This window comes from Microcaecilia unicolor, chromosome 7 (genome assembly GCF_901765095.1).
Source record: "Microcaecilia unicolor chromosome 7, aMicUni1.1, whole genome shotgun sequence".
NCBI classification, from domain to species: Eukaryota; Metazoa; Chordata; class Amphibia; order Gymnophiona; family Siphonopidae; genus Microcaecilia; species Microcaecilia unicolor.
The window spans coordinates 112750173-112771242 of NC_044037.1; the positions used below are offsets into that span (position 1 = coordinate 112750173).

The following is a 21070-nucleotide window of genomic DNA, read 5'->3' on the forward strand; positions in this document are numbered from 1 at the left end:
TCATCTGAGGGATGTGTATTTGCTTCCAATGATATGGGAAAGGTCAGCCATGTTTCCCATGATGTTTCATATTATTTTTAACCCAAAACTATAGGGGGAAAAAACCCTTAAAATTGCATTTTTATCAATTGTAGTATGCACTATTACTCAACAGGCACCTATTGAAGAGCTCAATAGGCACCTACTCCTTCAACAGAAGCCTATTGAGGGTATAAGTAGCACCTATTCCTTCAACATGTGCCTACTGATGTTCTGAGTTGAGGCCTAATCCTATTCCTTCAAAATGCGCCTACTGATGTTCTGAGTTGAGGCCTAATCCTATTCCTTCAACAGGCACCTACTGAAGTTTCTCACAGGTGCCTATTGAAGAACAGAGCGCTGACAGTGTACTCTATTGCATGAAAATGGACAGCATTCATAAAATAGCCCTGAAGTCAAAATTTGAAAAGAAATGCTATAAATGTGGTGATAGGGAATCAAATTTGGGCGATGAATGAAGCAGGATTCCTAAAGGCTTTTCTGGTCTGGTACTTACACATTTGTCAGCCACTGGAGAAAAATGAACTGAGAAGGCTCTAGAGGTCAAATATCAGGCAACATAAAGGTTTGAGAAATTACATGAGCATAAATGAACTAGTTCAGATGTTTCCAAATGTCTAGATCCTGCAAAACACCCAATGCAAACAATGATATTTTCCGCAGGGCCTACAGTAAGAAGCTCACCTTGGATTCTACTGCGCCTTACAGGCTTCAAGGGAGCGACCACTCACTTATACTTGGTAGAGAAGTCTTTAGAGAATCCAACAATCTCATGGTTCTGGCCAGCATTACAAAGCTGTGAATTCTGTAGTAGGAACTATCCTTTTCAAGATAGGATCATATGTTTTTGAAAACTTGTATTTCTTGAAAGATATGTTTACAGACAGAAGTAGGAAAAGGTCTGACTCAACCCAAACCCCACTTACCCAAAAACTGGACAAGGCCCTGATGAGAGTTGAACTCATGACCCCTGGTTTACGAAACCAGTGCTCTTACCACTGAGCTACAGAGCCAATGGGAAAAAAACTGCTTGTGATGAAGTTCTCCACAGTATACACATTTCCCACTTCAGCTTGTGATTCACTTTTTAGTTTATTTCCTAAAAGTAGCAAAGAGATATTATTTGAATATGGAAGGAACCGATGACATGCCCTGCTAACGTATTATTCTCACTTTTTGCATTCTCTAGTCACAAATATAAAGTTCATATTTTGTGGGTCAAACATGAGCAATGCATCACATTTAACTGTTACTGGAGAAAAATGAACTGAGAAGGCTCTAGAGGTCAAATATCAGGCAACATAAAGGTTTGAGAGCTTACATGAGCATAAATGAAGCAGCTCATATCAATGTGATGTGCCATTTATTCATCAAAGCTAGCAGAGAAATGACTGAAATGGTGTTCTACTTTTGAGATGCCTGTTGTGATCCCTAGATGGGGACCAAGGTGTCATCTCATAGGCTGACCTTTCTTTCTCAAGATTAATTTGTTAAGTGACAGTGTTAGGTGCTCTGGGAGGAAATCCTATTAGCACTGAAGATCAGGTATTTTCCCTAGGTAGAATCAGAGAAGGAGATTTATTTATTTATTTATGTTATGTTATGTTATGCTATGTTATGTTTGAAGGAGGAGGTCATACTACTGGCAGAGGCTGGTGCTCTAGCCAGCAATAAATTATGAGCAGAGACGTTCAGTCAGTGTAACACCCAAAGTAACCATTGAATCAGAGCATGTAAACTCCATGGTTTGTTTAATGAGTCTGAGAGGGAAGTGCATTCATTAGTGCGCATTCGATTGACTAGTGTACCTGTATTCCTAGAATGTAAGCTACATGAATTTAAAGTGAGTTGACTTCAAATGCTCATTTTGGAATGCACATTGAAGTATTAATTTGCATTCTAAAATGGTTATAAAAGCGAATGTGTGAAAAGAACTAAAAAAAAGATATCTGAAAATCAGTGCAAACAGCCAGACAAACCAAAACTGTTTGTACTGTACACTTCCCTAGGATCTGAAATCCAGAAGAGAATGCCAAGATTTGCACGCATTAGTAAAGCAGCCCACTGAAGTGTTGCACTTCCCTCAATAAGATCTTGGCATGAAAGCCATATAGGCATTGCCTTTAGGCTTTTCCCACTAAAATCCACCAAACCAAGGGATGACAGGAAAGGGTAGGTATCAGAGAGGATGAAATGTATGAAGAACACTAATAGTAGCAGAAGGGAAGCATTGGACCTGAATAGGATAACACAGAGCATGTTTATTAAGGGAAGGAGTTAGCTATGAGTGAAAGCAAGCTGCCTGCCTTGAGTTAAGGAAGCAAACACTGATAAGAAGGAGCAAGTTAGGCCCTGATGAAAATTGAACTCATGACCCCTGGTTTACAAGACCAGTGCGCTGGCTACTGAGCTACAGCACCTGCCAAAGGATCAGTCTCTCCTTCTTCTCTGGTCACTCGGAGAGAGCACTACTTACAATCGCTTTTCAAAAAATACACTTCTCAGAGTCACGTGATGCACTGACAGCGCCAACAGCATAGCAGCTGAGCTCCAGGGCCCCCGCTCCTCGTTTAGCCCAAAAACCAGCTGAAAATTCAGAAACCGGCAGTTCCGGACCTCATGAGATGAAGTGCAAAGGTATATGGAACAGTTCCTGGTCTCCATGCCCATGGGAACCGCAAAACGAAGCGTTCAGGCCGAGAAAGGGAAATCACCACCCACGGCCGCAGAACCCAAGATGGCGGAAGGGGAGCTAGAGACGCAGGCCGAGTTCTCGGACCGCCAACTAGCACAGATCTCAACGGCGGTCGGGACAGCCTTAGAACCCCGATTTGACTCCCTAGCAACCCAACTGGGGAAACTGGACGCCAGCATGGCTGAAATATCGAAGAGCACGCAAGACCTCGAGCAACGAGTGTCTGATATGGAAGACACATGGGCCACAAACGCGCCAAAATTAGAGGAGCTGGAAGCGAAGCTCAATATGCAGGCTGAGAAAATTGACGACTTAGAAAACAGGGCCTGTTGCTCCAATATAAGACTGGTCGGCATACCTGAGTCTGTACCGGATAAATCGCTTGGGCCCATACTGGAAAAATGGCTCCAACAAGAGATTGCACTCTCAGACAGCAGAGGAGGCTTTTGTATTGAAAGGGCGCACAGGCTCAGGAGATATCAAGAGGGAAAGAAACCTCGGGTGGTAATAATAAAAATACATAACTTCACACACAGAGAGGAGATCATGCAAGGATATAAGCTTAAAAGGGACACTCTGAAATATGATGGAAATGCGATCCTGATCTTTCCGGATTACTCCGCTGGGTTACAAGAGAAAAGAAGGCAATTTCATCCCATATGCTCAACCCTGGTAGAAAAAAAAGATTCGTTTTGCTTTGTCCTATCCTGCAGTTTTGAAAATACAACTACATGGGAAATGGAATATCTTTGCATCAGAGAAATTGGCAATGGACTTTCTAAATAGAGAGCTGGGTAGCCATGCACCCACCCCATGAGGAAGGACAAGATGAACTGAACAGGTTGGAATATATCTGGGCAACTGTATGGACTGTCGGACCCAGAGACAGAGCGAGTGAGTGTTGCATGACTGGTTTTTGGGAGTTTGTTATTACTTCGTTTGTTACATCATATGTTCTGGTTAGAGGGGAGCGTGGACCCTAGCACACAAGCGACTCAGGTGACGCCAAGTGGCAGCACACGTAGTTGGCTATTGGGGGGGGGGGCAGAGTAAGGGAGGGGGATGGAGCAGGGGGGCGGGGGGATGGACGGGATGGGGGGGAGAAGACAGTGTGGGAGGGGTAAAGCTCAAGAATGATAACAGGGGTGCGCTAGTAGAGGAGAGGACTGAAGGCAGCATGGGAGACGATCAGAGGGGAAGAGAAGGTTGATGGTTCCCAGGGGTAGGGCTGGGCTCCCGGGAAATACAAACAGTACGGGTTCAGAACACTCATGCAATGGGGAAATGTGATGTCACAACATAAATTCTTTAATTAGAATTGTTTCCTGGAATGTGTCTGGCATCACATCCCCAATTAAGAGGTCCAAGATCCTAGCACAGCTTAAACACCATAAAGCAGGTATTGCATGTATTCAGGAGACAAAGTTAACTGATCTAGAGTATGAGAAACTGAAGCAACAGTGGGTGGGAGAATGCTACTATTCCTCATCGGGGGGGAAGAGAAGTGGGGTGGCGGTCCTGATTAGAAAAGGACTACCATGCCACACGGAGCTGATTTACACAGATAATATGGGAAGGGTACTTTTGTTGAAACTGAACATGCAGGGGCAGAGCTATTATTTATGTATGGTATATGGACCTAACGCCCTGGCGTCCCCCTTTTTTCAAGACCTCATAGCGTTGGGACTAAAACACTCAGATGCGCCATGGATATGGGCGGGTGATTTCAATGAGGTCATGGATCTGCAGGCCGATCAGTCGGGGACAAGGTGAAGATCAGGGGGGGTGGGGAGCTGGATTCCATGTGCACGGCATTGACTTTAGTGGACCCCTGGCGGCTGCTGCACCCCCTCACGAATGATTACACCCATCAATCCAAGGCCCACCAAACATGGTCTCGCTTAGACTATATACTAATGGCCCAGACATTGTTCTCGAGAGTAACAGGGGCAGAAATAGGGCCCCTGGAGGTGTCTGACCACTCGATAATTTGGGTGGACGTGGATTTTGATGGGCCAGGGGCATGGGAAAGACCATGGAGATTCCCGTCCTTTTTGTACAAGGATGAACACTTTGGGAAGTATATCAGAGTGCAGTGGGAGTCTTACGGTGTTCTGGGAAGCCTCGAAAGCGGTGCTCAGGGGGAGCATCATAGCGAATATGTGTGCCAGGGGGAAGAGAATAGTGGCGGGAATACTCAAACTAGAAAAGGAATTGAAACAGGCAAAAGCTAAATACCTGAAGGCCCCATTGAGAGAGCATAGGGAAGCCATGACAGTGACCTCATTGGCCCTCAATTTGCTAATCCATGAGCAGACACAGAAAAGATTATGGGCGAGGGTAATGAGATTTCGGCGATTTGGGAACAACGTGGAGAACCTGTTGGCTCAGGTGGCACGTGCCCAGGAGCGGAGGAGGTTGATCACATTGGTTATCCCTCCCACCGGAGCTAGGGTAAGGACCCCAGAGGGAATTGTAGAGACCTTTCATGCATACTTCACTAAGTTATACGCGGGGGGGGAGAGAGGAGGAGACCCCAGCGCAAGACTACATAGATGATGCGGGGCTATCCACACTGCCTCTGACCGTCCGTGAGAGCTTGTCTAGACCAATACAAATGCAAGAGATACAACAGGTGCTTAAGTCACTCCCACAGGGCTCGGCATCAGGCCCTGATGGTTACACAGCAGAGTATTATAAACTTCTACCTGCTGACTTTGGGGCACCGCTGCTGGAATATTATGAGGCGGTAGTACAGAGAGGGAGCTTTACTCGAGGGGAGAATGAGGCATGGATAACGCTAATACCCAAACCAGGGAAACCAGAGGATCGGGTAGAATCCTACAGACCCATCTCACTTATAAATGTAGATCTCAAGATTCTAGCCCGGGTGTTAGCAAACCGGCTTGCATTACACATGCCGACCTTGATAGGGCAATATCAGGTGGGATTCGTCAGGGGGCGACACTCAGTGCTTAATGTGAGGAAGGTCCTATTAACCATTGCTCAGTGCCCGGCAACAGGCACTCACCTCTTACTGACAAGCCTTGACGCCGAAAAGGCTTTTGATAAAGTGAGATGGAGTTTTTTGTTCCGGGTGTTGGAGCATGTGGGCATATCGGGCTGGTTCCTGGCTGCCATAAAAACGTTGTAAGCGACACCCACAGCTAAACTGTTAGTAAATGGAATGAGGTCTGAACCTCTAGAGATACAGGCCGGCACCAGGCAGGGGTGTCCCCTCTCCCCCTCTATTGTTTCTCTTGTACTTAGAGCCCCTGCTGCGTACGATCAAATTGGACCCCGAGATATATGGAGCTCCCCTACCAAGCCAAACGGTGAAGGTATTAGCCTTCGCAGATGTCCTGTTTTTGACGCTGGCAAGGCCACAAGAATCATTAAATCGGTTGCTTGAAGTACTAGATGAATTTGGGTTCCATTCTGGGTTTAAATTGAACCCCCAGAAGTCGGTGGCCCTGCCCTCGGAGATAGGCATAAAGACGGGATGGGAGGGACCCTTTCCATTGCAGTGAGTTCAGGATGCCATGACATATCTGAGGGTGAGAATCCCACTTGATCTAACCCGCATTTATGCATCAAATATGGAACCACTAAAAAAACAAAGTGGAGAAAGCGTTGGGTAGGTGGCAGGCGCTCCCTATATCTCTGATGGGACGGGTAGCCCTATACAACATGATCTTGTTTCCAGCCTGGGTTTACACTTATCAAATGATGCCCATGTATCTCCGGGGTAAAGATGAGAGCTGGCTCAAGACAAAACTAACTAAATTCTTATGGCAGGGGAAGAGGGGCCGGATGACAATGTCTAACGCCATGCTGCCCCGGGAAAAGGGAGGCCTAGAAGTACTGAATTTGCGTTTATTGTCAATAGCAAGCGGGATATGTCACCTCTCAGACTGGTTTAGAAATACGGAATATTTCACACTTACATTTTCAGACACACTGGTTCCACGAGCAGCACTTTGCGAGCTGGTTGCAGGCCCCAGGGGGTCAGGCACAGAATCTGGGCCCAGCAACCCTGATATTTCAACCATTGAGATATACCTGGAAATGGTTATGCAAATTCTTCACACTCAATAATTCTAGTTCTCCCATGCTGCCTATTAGGGGGATCCCTCAATTTCCAGTGGGAAGCACCTCACGTGTTTTTCAGATTTGGGCAATGAAAGGAGTGAGATATGTATACCATGTGGTGAATGAGCAGGGCATGATAAAGACGTTTGCTGAACTATGCAGAGAGTTTAAACTACCTGAGAAGGACATGTTTGCATATTTACAGTTACAACATTATGTACGGTCCTTGCCGAGAGAGACTTTGACAATGGACACATGGCAAAGTTTCAATGCCCTGCTAGGCTTGGACACATAGGCTAGAGTGCCGCTGAAATATTTTCACGCCCACTTGAGAGAACACACCAAACCAGCGAACTACAACAATGGAACACGGAACTAGGAACACGAGTTACCCAAGAGCAATTGGAAATGTGCATCAAGCGGATTTACAAATTAATTGAAAATGTGCAGTGGTGGGAAACTCAATATAAATTTATATTCCGATTGTATATATCATCACATAGAGCATATAGAGCCACACTGAGAGACACGGACTCCTGCCTGAAATGTGGCCGCACAAATGCACATCTGGGCCATATGTTTTGGGCATGTCCAAAAATACACGGATTCTGGAAAAACATGGCGGAGCATGTATCAGGCATGTGGCGACTCAGATGGCAACACTCCCCTAAACAACTTTTCCATATATTTACCATTCAGGGACAAGCGCCGGCTGGCATGAGAGCATTTCTCCAGCGGGCAACCCTGATGGGGAAGAAAGCAATATTACAAGTATGGTTGACAGAGGAACAGCCCACAGTCAGCCGATGGAGATCGCTGATGATACAAATGTGTGCTCTGGAGTGCAGTAGTATAAAGGACTTTGCATCGGAGACAGGAGACTTATTTTGTAAAATCTGGTCCCCCTACTGGGATACCTTGACACCAGTGGCTAGGAGCAGAATTTTGAACGCTTGAGCTGGGGGGGGGGGGGGGGGAGGGAGAGGGGAGAAGGGAGGGATGGAAGGGGAGAAAATGGGAAAATGTTGGAATAAGAAATTGTTAACACACGTGATTGTAGATTGCAACATTGCATGTATACATTGTGTTCAGAGGATATAATAAAAATGATTTATAAAAAAAAAAAACACACTTCTCAGAAAATAAACTCAATGGCCTTTCTTTTCCCCTTTTGATTTTTCATGTCTTTTTCGCTTAGCTAGTCCCCAAAATAGATATCCAAGTATTCCCCCTCTTTCAATAGAGATGTGGTTTTCTTATGCATATGTGGCAGAAGTCCTTTCTGTCCATTTCCTCTCCTGTTCTACATGGTCTTTCAAAATAGCACCACCTCCTCGAGCGCTATGTTAGTGTATGTATATATACACTAACATAGCGTTCGAGGAGGTGGTTGTCTTTTGTAAGCTCCATCTGCCAGACTAGTGAGAGTTAGCCCTAGGATTATTGAGGTAGTGATGGTATAACTACTAAAATCCCTGGTCAGGAACATAATTTTAGTACATTGATATGGGCATTATTGTCTAAATACATTGTTTGTGTGGTTATAACTAAATGCATTATATATGACCATTCAGAAGTTGTACAAGAGCTGTCATTATTTTCAGAGGGTGTCACTGGTCCTGCTCCTCCTGTAAAAAGGTAGAGGAGAAAGTTCTCGTTTAGTGATGGAGCTGCTTCAGGTTCCCACGGGAGATATGGAGATCGTGGAGTGTTGTGAATTCGAGCAGACTATTACGTTGGTTTCTGTTCTCCTGCCAAAAGACAGTATTGTCAGGCTATTTCTTCCTTTAATAGTGGATTCAAGGAAATGTTCTGGTTTAGGAACAGAGCCACTCCAAGCTTCCACATGTGACAGCGGTAGTGTTAATTTATAGAGACTGACAGTATTTTAGAACAAGGAAATTATGACATAAGATTAAAACAAACTTCTGATACTGAGGGAGAAAGAACAGCTCATGAAGCTCCTGCATTTAGTGATACAGGAGCCCTGAGACAACAGGAGGCTGATGTTCTTTATGTGAGCTCACCTGAAGGCGATACCGCTGTGCCTGTCTCTCCTGTAGTACAGAACAGTCAGGAGAACTCTTTAAGGAAGAGAGACAGAGATTGACAGGGTCAGGGAACACTAAATACTGTTCAGAAAGTTTTATTTTCTCATCCAACTTTTCCCTTATTTCTATTCTACCCAAGCTCTCTCAACCCTGTATACAGAACATACAGCCCGGTAATACGATTCTCATACTATCCTGCTCATCTCAACACAAATGGGAAGGGCTGCTAAGGGTAAATAATGAATATGTGCTATTTCTTTTGCCATCTTGAATGCCCACTTGTTTAAAATTAACAAATATGCTGCTACACAGAGCTAAGAACTAGGATAGCCTGTATGATAATTACATTCACACGGGAAAAGACAAGAAAGAGAAGCACCATGTCAGTACTGAACAGAAAGAATTAACAGTGTACTGGTGGATTCAAGGTCAAACTAAAGATGTCTTAGTCACTGTAATTAATTGCTCTTCTTAGGAGAAGCTCTAGCTCTCGCAATGTATTATTCACATTTTCTTAAATATTAAGTAGGCACCTGCACTGAAGGACACATGAAGCAGTACCATTTCGGCAATATCTGGGGGTCTAAACAAGGTACTCTCTCCTTTAAGCAGTCTCTACTGGTTTCTTCCTACTGAGGAAACAAACCTCTAGTCTCAAGGATGCCTTTTCTGGAAAAGCTGCCAAAGCAAGCATGTTTACCAAATATGCTCCCAGTATTCTGTAAACAATGATAATATATATTGGTAAGACCTCCATACCTAGCTGAAGCCCCAAACTCTAAATATTCAATATGGGGTGTGGATTAGTACTTATAAGAGATTTGTTATCTAATTTCTTATCTCTGTGAAACCTCCAGATCTGTGGGGCAAATACAGATTTCAGAAATACAGATGACACAAAGATAGTCAAGAATGGATACCCTGGAGGGAGTAGAAAGCATGAGAAGGGCTCTCCAAATGTTGGAAGAATGGTTATCTATTAAATTTTAACTGCCAGATCCATGACCAAACAGCAGCAGCAATCCAAGGAAGGACAAACACAGCAAGAGTTTACCCAAATATTAACTTTAATGGAAATAGGACTCAACCTGGTCAAGTTTCAGAAAAGTCTTCACCAGGGGTCACATAGGTTTCCAAAATACATTCAGATTCAAAGCATGTACTGCAATACCTGTATTTAAAGGAAAAATGAGGTCCAATGTCAAAAGTAAAAGAACATATCCAACAGCATCTGCATAGAAAAAGCTCAGGTCCAATTCCAAAAGTCAGTAACCACAAAGTCTCCAGTCCAAATTCAAAATTTAATACCAAGAAGGGAAGAGTGATGCCCTTGGGATGCAGAAATCTAAAAGAGATGTACTAGATAGGAGGGGAGAGATTGGCAAGCTCGGCTCAGGAGAGGGACCTTGGGGTGATGGTGTCTGAGGATCTCAAGGTGACGAAAATAATGTGAAAAGATCATGGCCAGAAGTATGCTGTGGTGCATAGTGAGAGGTATAACCAGCAGAGAAAAGGAAGTGTTGATGACCCTGTACAAATAATTGGTGTGTTACAAGAAATGATTTATTTTGGGGGAAATAGCTCTAGAGCGCACTTGCTACTGTTTATAATTTAAGAGCAGATGCTGTATTTATAAGTTTTAGGATATTAATTTCTCCACCAATCACCAAAGGTGATAATTGCAATAAATTAAATAGATTAAGTATATACAAAAGATACCATATACTCAGAACACAAAGAGACCATATTTTTAGCTTCAAAAAGATTGATTTAATATACAATTGCACACGAGAGGTAGGTTTTAAAAAGGATCTTAGAACAGAGAATTTGTGCATAAAATAGAACAAAGTAGCAGGTCTAGATCAAAAGTTATGTTACTTACAAGTCCTTGTTACACAGTATGAACAGCATTAGGTAAACACATGTTTGCAGGACAGGAACAGGGCTTCTGCAGTAAGTGGATCATCTGAGTTGCTTGCAGCTGAAGAGAATCTGAGTTGCTTGCAGTTGAAGAGAATCTGACTCTTGGGAAACAGCTTGTCCTTTTATACCTTGCAAGCTGCAGGAGGATATGCCATGTGGATCTTTGCTGGCTTCCTGTTTTTTTGCACACGACCCCTGAGCATTTGCAAAGCATTGTGGTATCTTGGTCTCATGTCTGCACACGACCCCTGAGTCTTGGTCTCATGTCTTATGACATCACGAGACTTACAGTCTGGATTTTGCTGGCAAATGGTCTTTTGATGTCCTGCTCAGTCTCTGGGGCAGATACACATTACAAGTCCTTCCTTTCTGCACATGTCTGAAAGCTGATGGGAGGGGCAGTATACCTTTGACAAGCAAATGTCCTGTTTATGGTTTCCCCTCTGAAGTCTTTGTCTTCAATGGGCTCTTCACACCTTTCCCACCTGTCTGTCTCCTTGCATCCTCTGGTTAGGTCCAATCTTTGTTGTGTTGATCAGAGGAATAGAGTCAATTTAAAACTTTAAAGCAGTCTTAAGTCTTTTGTTTAAGGAATGAGAAAAGGCAAGGTGAGGTCCCTGCCACTGCAGCAGTATCTTTGTCTTGTAAATATTCCCCAAAGGGAGAGGGAAGAGGGCTTTTGGAATGAAAGCCAGTTCTGCTAAAAGCTGCACAAATATATATATATATGTATCTGATCCAACACAACATCGTGCTACACATTTAATTCTGATGATTGGCTTATACCATAACAGGTGAGGCCCCACTTGGAGTATTGTATTTAGTTTTGGGGGCTGTATCTTGCTAAGAATGTAAAAAGACTTAAAGCGGTTCAAAGAAAAATGAGAAAAATAGTATGGGGTTTGTGTAGCAAGACATACAAGGAGAGACTTGCTGACCTGAACATGTACACCCTGGAGGAAAGGATAAACCATGGTGATATGATACAGACGTTCAAATATTTGAAAGGTGTTAATCCACAAACTAACATTTTACAGAGACAGGAAGGTGGCAGAACTAGAGGATGTGAATTGAGGTTGAAAGGTGGCCAACTAAGGAATAATGCCAGGAAGTATTTTTTTTCACCAAGAGGGTGGTAGATACCTGGAATGTTCTCCCACAGGAGGTGGTAGATATGCAGTCGGTAATGGAATTAAAAAATACATGGGATAAACACAAAGGAATCCTGTTTAGAAGGATTGGATCCAAACAAGCTTAGTGGAGATTAGGTAGCAACACTGGTAATTGAGAAACAAAGCCAGTACTGAGCACACTTCTATAGTCTGTGCTCTGATCATGGCTTGACAGATTCAGCTTCAGAATTTACTAGTACTACTACTACTCAGTCAATAATGCTGCTACTACTACTACTACTCATTTCTATAGCGCTACTAGATGTACGCAGCGCTGTACACCTGAACATGAACAGACAGTCCCTGCTCAACAGAGCTTACAATCTAATTAGGACAGACAAACAAGAGACAAGGGAATATTAAAGTGAGGATGATAAAATAAATGCTACCAGATGTATACATTTTCTCTGTCCCTAGAGGGCTCCCAATCTAAGTTTTTGTACCTGGGGCAACAGAGGGGTAAGTGACTTGCCCAAGGTCACAAAGGGCTGTGGGGGGGGGGGGGGGGGAGGAATTGAACCCTGGTTGCCAGGACCAAAGCCTGCTGCACTAGCCATTTGGCTACTCCTTCACAAGGCCAGTGCTGGGCAGACTTCTTTGGTCTGTGCCCCGATTGTGACTGAATAGACTTGGATGATCTGGAGTGGAGCTTTTCAGGGGCTTTGGCAACTTCAGAATATTTAGAACAAGGACAGTGCCAAACAAACTTCTATGGTCTATGCCCTGACAAATCAATATCAGGTATGCATTTGAAGTGTCACATACCATATGTAATAAATTTATCTTACTGGGCAGACTTGATGGACCATACAGATCTTTATCTTCTGTCATCTACTGTATGTTACCTTACCCTCAGTATAGGGGAGGCAATTAGGGAACATAAGTTCTTAGTATAAGGTATGATTTAGCACTCTGGAATATATGGAGATCTTATGTTCTCTTATGGATCCAAGCCCATAAGCCCAAAAATATACTAGTAAGAACTGACACAGCACCCAAAGATATTATAAAATAAATAGCTTTTTATTTACTTAGCAGCAAGAACAAAACGAAAAGACAAGAGTAATGACCAAGGGTGTGTTATCTTGTAGTTAGCTTGGAGCAAACACACATTGTACCCTAAGGTAAACCTCTAGTACAGCCTCTTATCTTGCCCACTAGCACTGCACAGCAACTATACAACCTGGATGTAGGTGGCACAAGATGACCAGCAGGTGGTAGAGTATTCCTCAGAAGAAACAGGCAGGCAGGAAGAGCAGGGGCTGCACTTCTTATCAGATGGAAAGCAAGAAGCCTGTTTTGTTCCCAGATCGCAGGCTGCAGCTAGTTTGGTGACATAATATTGGCCTTATTAATGATGCATGGAACCCAAATGTTTATGACAACTTTGTTTCAGATGTTATGACTTGAGAAGCCACAATACTAATCACACTTCTGGCAAGCTGAAGAGTCAACTTGACCATAAGCCATGGTTCCATAAATAATATGCAGCTGTTGTACCAGACACTGCACCAGTTCAACTAGCAAGGGAAATTCCAACAGTCCATCGCTGTTCTGGCTCAATGCCTGTAGACTGTGTCAAAGGCTTTGTCACAATATGTATCAGGATACTTTAACGAGCCTGGTTCTGACTTGTGGTGCCATATAGTGCCACGTATATATAGTGCTTCATGTAAGGTCATTTGCTCCCATTGCCTTCACTTAAGCAAATCTATCTCATGCATATTCATTGTGAGTATCCTGAAAACCTGACTGGTTGGGTATATTCTGAGGACTGAGTTGAACACCTCTGCTCTAAAGACAGCTCAGCCTGGGCATAAGCAAAGGAAATACAGTCAGCTAGCAAATTAGAAAGAATGTGTTTGCCAATGGCAACTGCCATCCATGGAAGTCACTGCCCATAATAGTTACAGAGACTGAAGCTATATTCTCTTGGAGCTATGCCCATGTCCAGAAACCACTCATGAGGTTGCAGGACCCATCTCAGTCTGTTTTTCCTTGCCAGGTATGTGACCTTAAATGTCATCCCCTGGGAGATGGCTCATGTCCACATCCTGACTACTTTCTGACACTGGAAGTACAATCTGGGGCCTCCCTACTTGTTGATATAATACATTTGGCATCTGATATTTTGAATTAGAATAATTTGAATTTCCAACCAACTTATTAGTGGAATACTGAGAGGTGCCCAGCTCTACCACCAGCTGCCTTTCAGGTGCTTTGGAGGACTTACAGCTCATCTGCATATCCTTTACAGCCTTCTCCGGGTGACTCCCAGGTCCACTCCGATCCACTCAGGGCCTCCGCTCTTGGTGCCGTGTGCCTAACGGTGTGCGTGGCATTTTTCTCTTTACATCTATTTTCTCCCAGTCACTACTGACCTCACCCAATTATACCTAATTCTGAATCATGCTATGGCCCCTATACACATTCTCTTCCTTGCCCTGTCCCTTCCTAATCTTTTCCCTCATCCCCTACTTCTCTCCACTACAGGAACTCACTGCCCAGCCATCGACTTCATCACCTCACCTTCTCTCCTACCCTCTTCCTCCCTCTTAGCTTTTAATCTTCATCTCTTTCTTCCTTCCATTTTGCCTTCCCCATTCCACCTAAATACCTCTCGCCTTCGACACCTTCATGGCCACACCTCTCCTACTCTCCTCCGCTCTTTTACTCCTTCTCTTACTCTCAGCCGGTGACATCAATCCCAATCCTGGCCCTCCTCACCAACTATTATCCCAACTCTACAGATCTCTCCTCTACTCCCCTCCTCTTCTCTGCCCTTCTCTTGCGCCCCTTTGGAATGCCCGCTCTATCTGCAGCAAACTCACATACGTTCATGACCTCTTTATCTCACGTCACCTCCATCTGCTCGCCATAACAGAAACCTGGCTCTGCCCTGATAACTCTGCTTCAGTCGCAGCCCTCTGCCATGGCAGTTATTTTTTTTCACATACTCTTCGCCCTGCTGGCCGCGGGGGTGGTGTTGGATTACTTCTCTCTCCCTCCTCCAGATTTCAATCCCTTCTTCCACCTCAATCTCACTGTTTTTCCTCCTTTGAAGTCCACTCTATCCGCCTTTTCTCTCCTCTGCCTCTTCGAATAGCGGTCATTTATCGCCCCCCTGATATGTCCCTTTCATCCTTTCTCAGTGACTTTGATGCCTGGCTTGCCTGCTTCCATGATCCTTCCTCCCCCTCTCTCATCCTTGGTGACTTTAATATTCCTGCTAATGATCCTTCTAACTCTTATATTTCCAAGTTACTCGCTTTAACATCCTCCTTTAATCTCCAACTATGCTCCACCTCCCCCACTCATCAAAATGGTCACTGTCTTGATCTTATCTTCTCCTCCAACTGTTCATCCTCTAGTTTCCTTGCCTCTGATCTTCCCCTCTCTGATCACCATCTTATAACTTTCACACTTAAATCTCCTCCCTCCAAGTCCCGTCCTATCTTATCTAATTTATCTAGGAATCTTCATGGTATTGACCCTTCATCTCTATCCTCCCATGTTTCAAACCTCCTCTCGACTGTGGCACCATCCATGTCTGTCAACGAGGCTGTTTCTTCTTACAACAATATTCTATCCTCTGCCTTAGACAGTCTTGCAACTTTGATGACCCGCCCTATAAGGCGTACAAAACCCCAACCTTGGCTGACTTCTAACATCCGCTACCTACGTTCCTGTACCTGCTCCGCCAAACGCCTCTGGCGGAAATCTCGGGCCCTTGCTGATTTCTTACACTTTAAGGTCATGCTGACCTCCTTCCAATCTGCTCTTTTACGTGCCAAACAGGATTATTATATCCAACTGACTAACTCTCTTGGCTCTAACCCTCGACTTCTCTTCACCACATTGAACTCTCTCCTCAAGGTGCCCCCTCCACCAACTCCCCCTTCATTATCTCCTCAGACCCTTGCTGAATTCTTTCACAACAAGGTTCAAAAGATAAACCTTGCATTCTCTACCTCGCCACCTCTCCCTCCACTAGTCCGTTCCCCTCTCTCTCCTTCCCCTCATTCCCTTTCCTGAAGTTACTATTGAGGAAACTACACTTCTCCTTTCTTCCTCAAAATGTACCACCTGTTCCTCTGATCCCATTTCCACCCACCTTCTTAATGCCATCTCTCCTGCTCTTATTCCTTTTATCTGTCAATTCTCAACCTCTCACTTTCCACTGCGACTGTCCCTGCTGCCTTTAAACATGCTGTGGTCACACCTCTCCTTAAGAAGCCTTCACTCAACCTTACTTGTCCCTCTAATTACCAACCCATCTCCCTCCTTCCTTTGCTCTCCAAATTACTTGAGCGTGCTGTTCACCGCCGCTGCCTTGATTTTCTCTCCTCACATGCTATTCTTGACCCACTACAATCTGGTTTTCGCCCTCTCCACTCAACCGAAACTGCGCTTACTAAAGACTCCAATGACCTATTACTGGCTAAATCCAGAGGTCAATATTCCATCTTCTTTCCTCTGCTTTTGACACTGTCGATCACAGCATACTTCTCGATACCCTGTCCTCACTTGGATTCCAGGGCTCTGTCCTTTCCTGGTTCTCTTCCTACCTCTCCCTCCGCACCTTTAGTGTTCACTCTGGTGGATCCTCTTCTACTTCTATCCCTCTGCCTGTTGGCATACCTCAGGGTTCTGTTCTTGGTCCCCTCCTCTTTTCTATCTACACTTCTTCCCTTGGTTCATTAATCTCATCCCATGGCTTTTCCTACCATCTCTATGCTGATGACTCCCAAATCTACCTTTCTACCCCTGATATCTCATCTTGCATCCAAACCAAAGTTTCAGCGTGCTTGTCTGACATTGCTGTCTGGATGTCTCAATGCCACCTGAAATTAAATATGACCAAAACCGAGCTTCTCATTTTCCCCCCCAAACCCACCTCCCCGCTCCCCCCATTTTCTTTTTCTGTTGATGGCTCTCTCATTCTCCTTGTCTCCTCAGCTTGAAACCTTGGGGTCATCTTTGACTCTTCTCTCTCCTTCTCTGCTCATATCCAGCAGATCGACAAGACGTGTCGTTTCTTTCTTTACAACATCCATAAAATCCGCCCCTTTCTTTCTGAGCACTCTACCAAAACCCTCATCCACACCCTTGTCACCTCTCGTTTGGACTACTGCAATCTGCTTCTTGCTGGCCTCCCACTTAGTCACCTCTCCCCTCTCCAGTCGGTTCAAAACTCTGCTGCCCGTCTCGTCTTCCGCCAGGGTCACTTTACTCATACTACCCCTCTCCTCAAGTCACTTCACTGGCTCCCTATCCATTTTCGCATCCTGTTCAAACTTCTTCTACTAACCTATAAATGTACTCACTCTGCTGCTCTCTAGTATCTCTCCACACTCGTCCTTCCCTACACCCCTTCCCGTGCACTCCGTTCCCTGGATAAATCCTTCTTATCTGTTCCCTTCTCCGCTACTGCCAACTCCAGACTTTGCTCCTTCTGTCTTGCTGCGCCCTATGCCTGGAATAGACTTCCTGAGCTCCTACGTCTTGCCCCATCCTTGACCATCTTTAAATCTAGATTGAAAGCCCACCTCTTTAACATTGCTTTTGACTCGTAACCACTTGTATCCACTCGCCTCCACCTACCCTCCTCTCCTCTTTCCTCTACACATTAATAGATTTGTTTGTCCCCTCCCCTCCTTCCCTCCGAGTGCCAGGGTCGTCCCCTCCCTCCCTCCGAGTTCCAGGGTCGTCCTCTCCCTCCGAGTTCCAGGGTCATCCCCTCCCTCCCTCCAAGTTCCAGGGTCATCGTCCCCCTCCCTCCGAGTTCCAGGGTCCTCCCTCCCTCCGAGTTCCAGGGTCCTCCTCTCTCTCCCTCCCTCCCTTCCCTCTGATAGGTCCCTCAACGTCATGTACCGTTGCCTGTCAACTGTGCAGCGTTGCCTTCACTCTCACTGTTCCACCCTCGATGTCATCACGTTTTGACACGAGGGCGGGGCAGAGAGAGATGTGACAGACTTATGAATGTTACGAACCCTTCACTGAAGCCACAGAGTCAGCTTCAGAACATTGGAGGTGCGTTTTATTATAGTAGATGCACTGCTAATACTGGCGCTCAAAAATTGTTGGTTTTTAAAATTTGTCGATCACACACACACACAAAGATTTGCACACACCAGGCTGTTCCATGGAGGGAACAGTGGCTCTGTCCCCATCTGCACAAGCATCGATCACTTATGATTTTATATTTAAATCTTTTTATTAAAGTATAGAAAGGAACAAAGCAAAGATATTTACTTGTAGCAGGTATTCACCGAGGACAGCAGGTCTTATAGTCTCACAATTGGGTAATGTGATCCTGCGTTGCCCAGTCCAGAGCTTCTAACAAGCTTCAAAAGAGCTTTTGTGGAGCATGAAGCATGCTCCACTGTGAAAGCGTGAAAGACTTCCCGCCCACTGCAGTTAAATATTACAGTATAAAAGAAAAAATAGGAGACAGCTCTAAGGGGAGGTGGGTGTTAAGATTCTCATAGACTTATTACTGTAAAGTCATGATATCTTAGAGTATAACCTTGGCACACCAGTCACACCTGGAGTCTATTATTTTTATGAAGTCTCTTTTATTGAATAAATCACAGATAATTTACTCACAGTCAGATGTTCAGAAGTGCTGCCCCGGGGCACAGAGACTCCGTAGTTCTGGGAGCTGTTTCAGAGGTAGGAGGTGGAGATCTGAGGAGAGGTAGCTTTATTGCAGGTGAGAAATAGTTAAGCAGATAGAAGTGGTTCAAAGCTGGGTGACTGGAATGTGCGATATCTCATTAGGGAGGAGATATTTTCAAGGTAAAAAACCAAGCTCGTTGCAGGGAGTTTCAGCAGAACAGAGCTGTCTGGAACAAGATGGTGCATGCTCCATGTCTCTAGTAAGATGGTGAAATGCCTCATGGCTGAAGGGACAAAGAGGTGTTGAAGCCTCACACAGGCTCAGGGAGGAGCACATAGAGACCAATGGGGACAGAGCTCTCAATTGGAAGGAAAGGTCATACCTGGCTAACCTCTCAAGACAGAGATAGTAAGACTGAACAGGAAATGATAGCAAGCAGACACAGGAGCCAGGCTTGGCTGAGAGAGAAAAGAGGTCTGGGCAGCCTCACAACCAGTGGTAACCGTTCTTATTCAGACAGACGTTTGGTTGCATTGCCTGTGAACTACTTTACACACAATGCCTTGCTCACATATCTTTGCCAAGGAAACTACAACAGTGAAGGTCCTTAGAAATGAGAATAACAGTAAAGGCATTAAACACATTTTAGGATCACATTATAAACCGGTGCGAGGCTGTCAGAAGACAGAACAGTGGGAGGTTTTGTAAGAATATAAGGCCGGCTGTCCTTGAAGAATTTCTGCTACAGGTAAGTATATTCGCTTTCTCCGAGGACAAGCTGGCCATAATTCTCACAATTGGGGAATCCCTGGCATTCAGGCACACCAAAACAACAAATATTGGTCAACTAGACATCGCAACGGCGAGGACAGTACTCAGATTACCTGAAACTACATACAAACTGAGTGAGTGTAGCCTGGAACTGAATAAAATGGGCCTAAGGGGGTGGATTTGGATTCTAGAACCCAAACAGATTCTGCAAAACTGTCTGCCCGAGCTGTCGCATTGGGTATCCTGCTCACGGCAGTAATGAGATGTTAATGTGTGGACTGAAGACCATGTTGCAGCCTTGCAAATTTCGTCAATGGAGGCTGAGCTCAAGTTGGCTACCGACACAGCCATGGCTCTGACATTGTGAGCCTTGACATGACCATCCAGAAATGCAAGCTGCCAACCAATTAGAGATTGTGCATTTCCCAATGGCAACCTCCATCTTGTTGGAATCAAAAGAAACAAAAAGTTGGGTGGACTGTATGTGGGACCTAGTCCGCTCCATGTAGTAGGCCAATGCTCGCTTGCAGTCCAAAGTATGCAAGGTGTTCTCGCCAGGATGGGCATGAGGTCAGAGAAAGAATGTTGGCAAGACAATCGATTGGTTTTGATGGAACTCCGACACAACATTCAGCAGAAACTTAGGGTAAGTGCGAAGGCTACGCTGTTGTGATGAAACTTAGTATAAAGCCTGAAGCTCACTGACTCTATGAGTTGAAGTAAGAGCCACCAAGAAAAAGACCTTCCAGGTCAAGTACTTCAGATGGTAGGAATCCAGTGGCTCAAAAGGAGCTTTCATAAGCTGGGTGAGAATGACATTGAGGTTTCATGACAGGTGGAGATCTGACAGAGGGCTTTGACAAAAGAAAATCTCTCATGAATAGAGGCTGTCCAGGGATGGGCTTACTCTCCATAAGTTGATAAGAAGCACTAAATGCACGGAGGTGAACCCCTAAGGAGTTGGTCTTGAGACCAGACTCAGATAGGTGTGTTTTTCAAGCAGGGTCTGTGTAAGGCAGGAAAGATGATCTAGAGCCTTGCCCTCACACAAGACAGCAAACCTCCTCCATTTAAGAGTAACTAAAATCTTTCCTGGAAGCCAGCAAGACCCAGGAGACACCCTCTGAAAGACTGAAGGAAGAAAATTCTGGGCTCTCAATATCCAGGCTGTGAGAGCCAGAGACTGAAGATTGGGATGCAGAAGAGATCCCTTGTTCTGTATGATGAGTTGGAAAACACTCCAATCTCTACAGTTCTTCAGAGGATAACTCCAGAAGAAGTGAGAACCAGATCTGCCAAGCCCAGTAAGGTGTAATCAGAATCATGGTCCTGTGATCTTGCTTGAATTTCAGCAAAGTCTTCCCCATGAGAGGAATGAGAGGATACACATACAGAAAACCTGACCGCAATGAAGGAGGAAGGCATCCAATGCTAGCCTGTCATGGGCCTGAAGCCTGGAACAGAACTGAGGGACTTTGTGATTGATATGAGCGGCAAAGAGATCCATTGAGGGGGTGACTCATGCTCAGAACTATCAGGCAATGCCCACATTGACAGATTTGCCAAGGGGTCCCATTTTTTGAGGGGGAGATTTTAGTATACGCCCCCAGCCCCACCCCACTTCACCTTGGCTCCACCCACTATACATGGCTCCACCCCCAGCACACCCCAAACCCATGGCCATTTCAGAAAATATTTTATTTAA

General features: G+C 44.9%; 1 non-coding gene across 1 annotated transcript; it reads right to left on the reverse strand.

Moving 5' to 3' along the window:
* Positions 1-979: 979 nt before the first annotated feature.
* TRNAT-CGU lies at positions 980-1052 on the reverse strand. The gene has a single exon. It is a non-coding gene; the product is annotated as a tRNA-Thr (tRNA).
* Between the last annotated feature and the right edge of the window lie 20018 nt (positions 1053-21070).